The sequence below is a fragment of the Nicotiana tabacum genome, chromosome 2 (genome assembly GCF_000715075.1).
Source record: "Nicotiana tabacum cultivar K326 chromosome 2, ASM71507v2, whole genome shotgun sequence".
NCBI classification, from domain to species: domain Eukaryota; kingdom Viridiplantae; phylum Streptophyta; class Magnoliopsida; order Solanales; family Solanaceae; genus Nicotiana; species Nicotiana tabacum.
In genome coordinates this window covers 106,157,857-106,162,732 of record NC_134081.1, presented here as the reverse complement: position 1 = coordinate 106,162,732, position 4,876 = coordinate 106,157,857, and positions in this window count along the sequence as shown.

Below are 4,876 nucleotides of genomic sequence, written 5' to 3'. Positions count from 1 at the left end.
GGTTTAACTTCGGGTGACTAAGGAGAAAACTCACAAGCGGGCTCAGCTGAATGATGATCTTCGAGCACAGCTGAGCTCGGCTCTCACAGAGCGGGACGCCCTCGGTAGAGAGTACGAGGTAATGAAGTCCAAGTTGGAGACAACCTCTACCGATGCTGAGGAGATGGTGGCCCAATACAAGGTCGATGTCGAAGCAGCCAAGGCCCGCCTGAAGACCAATGCCGAATATATGAGGCGACCGTCTCGAAGGGAGACCCTCGAAGAAATTCACGCTCGAGGCTTCGACCTATCGGACAAGATCGATGAAGCAATAAAGCTTGTGGCTGAGGCAAAGAAACATTCTGAGCCTAAAGGCATCGAAGGCTCCGAGGGTTCTGAGGGATCGGAAGGCTCCGACGGTTCTAGCAACGAGTCGGGCCTCGGTGAAGATCATGCATGAATGCCTTAGAACTGTTTTTAGTTTTTTGTCTTGTGTATGTTTTTTATTTATTTTGAAGTCGTTTTTGTTGGGCCTTTGTAAATACATTCCGGAATATATAAAATTTCCCTCTCTGGCAATTTCAAGTCTCTATTTTTTTTTAGCATATTTTCATAATTTCTATGCAACTTTATTTGATCGAGGCTTCGAAAACACGGTGTGACCGGAAGTTTTTCCAAGATGCTTAAGTGATTTTTAGACAATGCTTTTACCGAGGGTAACCTTTTAGCAGGTTTTAAACTTTTATGAAGGCCTTATATTCTTATTACGAGTTTCGAATGTCTCCAAGCTATTTTTTAGGGTGGTCGTAACCTTTTGTGTTTAGACACTACCTAATAGGTTTTGTGCCTCTAGGATTTGGTAGCCTGAGTTACCCGAACTTTTTTCGGACGACAGTCCTCGAGTAGGGGTAGCCTTCGGGCTCGATAGTCCTCAAATAGGGGTATCCCTTGGGCTCGATAGTCCCCGGATAGGGGTAGGATCTATGTTTTAAGTTGCAAAAATGCGTAATAGCAAGGTGGAAACTTTCTTTCATTTCTGTGTGTAAAGTACATGATCCAAAGCGTGTAAAAGCTTGTATCACGGCTAAGGCAGCCTATGTGGGCACAATTCACTTGCCGGTTTAGCCCTTACAATAAATCCTAACCACCGAGTCTAAGCTATTTAAGTACAAAGTTTCCTTCTTTCCTTGCCAAGAACCTTAACCCGAGGGTGATGGCCCCCAATATTCGAGGTCGATCTTGAGAGGACTCGGACACTGTTGACGCGCCCATTGACTCCGGTTTAAGACCGGCCTTCAAATCTAAGTTAGCACAATTTATTGTTGCCTCGTTAAAAACCGTGCTGAAAAACCCATATGGGACAAAACCGGTTCAAGAAAAAAGAGTGCAACGCGTGCTTTCAGACCTAATAGTCACATTCTCACTTAGTCGTTGCGTGCAAGTGTTAGTCTGATTCATAATATTATAAAAAAGTAAATGAGATCGTACCTTAGCAGTAGTACCGCTTTAAGTGCGTCACGTTCCAGTTGTTCGGTAGTTGTGCACTGTTTCCTTCTTCGAGTTTGTACGAGCCTTTGTCGGTAATTCCGACGACTCGATATGGTCCTTCACAATTCGGTCCTAGATTCCCCCCCCCTCCCGTTCGGGTTCCGGATGTGTAGTGTCACTTTCCTTAACACCAAGTCCCCGCTCTTGAAGTGTCGGAGATTGGCTCTTCGGTTGTAATTTTTTTCTATCCGATATTTCTGGACGGCCTCACGCCTTTCATCAAATAGTTCCAGGCTCGTGCTCATGGCCTCACCGTTCGATTCTTCGGTCGCATATCAGAACCTGAGGCTGAGTTCTCCCACTTCGACTGGTATTAAAGCTTTGGCACCGTAAACCAATAAAAATAGGGTGGCCCCGGTACTGGACTTCGAGGTCGTGCGATACGCCCATAGGACTTTGGGCAAGATTTCTTTCCACTTTCCTTTAGCATCGGTCAATCTATTTTTTAGGTTTTGAAGTATGGTCTTGTTCGTTGATTCCGCATGTCCGTTCCCACTAGGGTGATAGGGTGTTGATAAGATCTTTTTAATCTTGTAATCTTCGAAAAATTTGTTTACTTTGCTGTGGATAAATTGCTTCCTATTATCACACACGGTCTCAACCGGTATTCCGAATCGTCATATTATGTGATCCCAAATGAGGTCAATGACTTTCTTTTCCCGGAATTTCTCGAATGCTTGAGCTTTGACCCATTTAGAAAAATAATCGGTCATGAACAGTATAAATTGAGCCTTACCAGGTGCCCATGGCAGGAGACCGACGATGTCCATTCCCCATTTCATAAACTATCATGGGTACAAGATCGAATGGAGTAGCTTTCCGATTTGATGGATCATTGGTGCGTGTCTTTGATAGTTGTCGCATCTTCGTACAAAGTCATTTGCATCTTTCTCCATGTCGATCCAGTAATAATCGTCTCTGATTAATTTTTAAACCAAAGATTCTGCCCCTGAATGATTTCCACAAGTGCCTTCGTGAACTTCTCTTAAGACATATTCGGTATCTCTCGGCCCCAAGCATATGGCAAACGGGCCGTCGAATGTTCTTCTGAGCAGAGTCCTTTCAAACAGGCTAAACATGGCTGCCTTCGTGCGCAGAGCTCTCGATTCTTTAGGATCTGAGGGCAACTTCCCAGTCTTAAAATAATCTATGTATTTGTTCCTCCAATCCCAAGTTAAACTTGTCGAGTTGACTTCGGCATGTCCTTCTTCCACCACCAACTTCATGAGTTGTACGATTATTCCCGAACTGAATTCACCGTCATCAACCGATGATCCCAAGTTAGCGAGGGCATCAGCCTCACTATTTTGATCTTGGGGCACGTGTTGCGGGGTCCATTCCTTGAATTGATGCAGCGTTACCTGCAACTTGTCTAAGTACCTTCGCATCTGTTTCTCTTTTACTTTGAACGTCCCATTGACTTGATTTACCACAATGAGGGAATCACACTTAGCTTCAATCGCATCTACCTAAGGCTTTTAGCCAATTCGATACCTGCAATCATGGCCTCATACTCGGCCTCATTGTTAGTCAATTTCACAGTTCTAATAGATTGCCTAACTATATTACCCGTATGTAGTTTCAGCACAATACCGACCCCGGACCCATTTTCGTTCGAAGCACCGTCCGTAAAAAGGGTCCAAACTCCCGAGTTAATCATCGAGGTTAACAACAGTTCCCTTTCGACTTCGGGTATTAAGGTCGGCGTAAAGTCGTCTACGAAGTCTACCAAAATTTGTGATTTGATGGAGGTTCAGGGCCGATACTCAATATCGTACCCGCTAATTTTGACTTCCCATTTGGCCAACCAGCCTGAGAGCTCGGGCTTGTGTATGATGTTCCTCAGTGTTAAGAGGTCACGACATATATGGGGTGGTATTGAAAGTATGGTTTTAACTTTCTGGAGGCGCTTAATTAGCAAAGTGAGCGCCAATTTTTCTAGGTAAGGATACCTTGTTTTGGCCTCGCCTAGAATTCTACTAACATAGTAAATAGGAAATTGCATACCTTGCTCTTCCCGAAGTAAGACTCCAATTACCGCCACCTTGGATACCGCCAAGTAAAGGTACAACTGCTCGTCCGCCTTTGGAGTATGGAGCAGGGGTAGACTCGAAAGGTACCGTTTGAGTTCTTCCAAAGATTGTTGGAATTTCGGGGTCACAGAAAAATTATTCTTCTTCAATAGTGAGAAGAACCGATGGCTTTTGTCTGAGGACCTCTATATAAATCGTCCCAGGGCGGCAATATGCCCGGTTAGCCTCTGAACGGCCTTGACACTGTCCACCGCGGTGATGTCTTCTATAGCTTTGATTTTATCGGGATTGATCTCGATCCCTCGGTTAGACAACATGAACCTGAGGAATTTTTCGGATCCGACCCCGAATGCACATTTTTCGGGTTAATGCTTCATATTGTATCTCTTTAATATATCGAAGGTTTACTGCAAATATTTCAAATGGTGCTCTGCTCGCAGGGACTTGACTAACATGTCGTCAATATAAACCTTCATTGATTTTCTTATCTATTCTTCGAACATCTGATTTACTAGGCTTTGATAAGTAGCTCCGGCGTTTTTTAACCCAATTGGCATTATATTATAACAGTAGGTACCGAATTTAGTGATAAAAGAAGTTTTTTCTTGATCGTCCGGGTCCATCCAAATTTGGTTGTACCCGAAATAGGCATCGAGAAAGCTGAGTATTTTGTGCTCGGTTGTCGCATCGATCATGCGATCGATGTTAGGTAAAGGAAAAAAGTCCTTAGGGAATGCCCTGTTCAAGTCTTTGTAATCTATGCATATTCTTAATTTATTCCCTTTTTAGGCACTACCACTATGTTAGCTAACCCGTGCGGGTATTTAACTTCCCAAATGGAACCTATTTTAAGGAGTTTAGATACCTCGTCTGAGATGAATGCATGCTTGACTTCCTACTGAGGCCTCCTCTTCTGTTTAACCGGTGGAACTTTAGATCCAAACTCAACTTATGAGTGGTTATCTCCGGCGGGATCCCTGTCATATCAAGATGGGACCAAGCGAAATAATTTATGTTAGCTATAAGGAATTCAATGAGTTTTTTCTAGAGCTCGGGAGTTAACCCCGTGCCCAGGTATACCTTCCGATCGGGTAAGTGTTCGATCAATATGACTTGCTCCAGTTCCTCGACCGTTGATTTGGTGGCATCGGAATCATCGAGGGCAATGAACGACCTAGGGATTCCGTAATCATAATGTCACAACCCCAAATTCCCTCCGTAGGATATCATGATGGCACATAGTCTCTAAGACTAGGTAAGCCTATCAATGCGGAATAAAAATAGAAATCTGAAACTTTACATAATTACAACTCCCA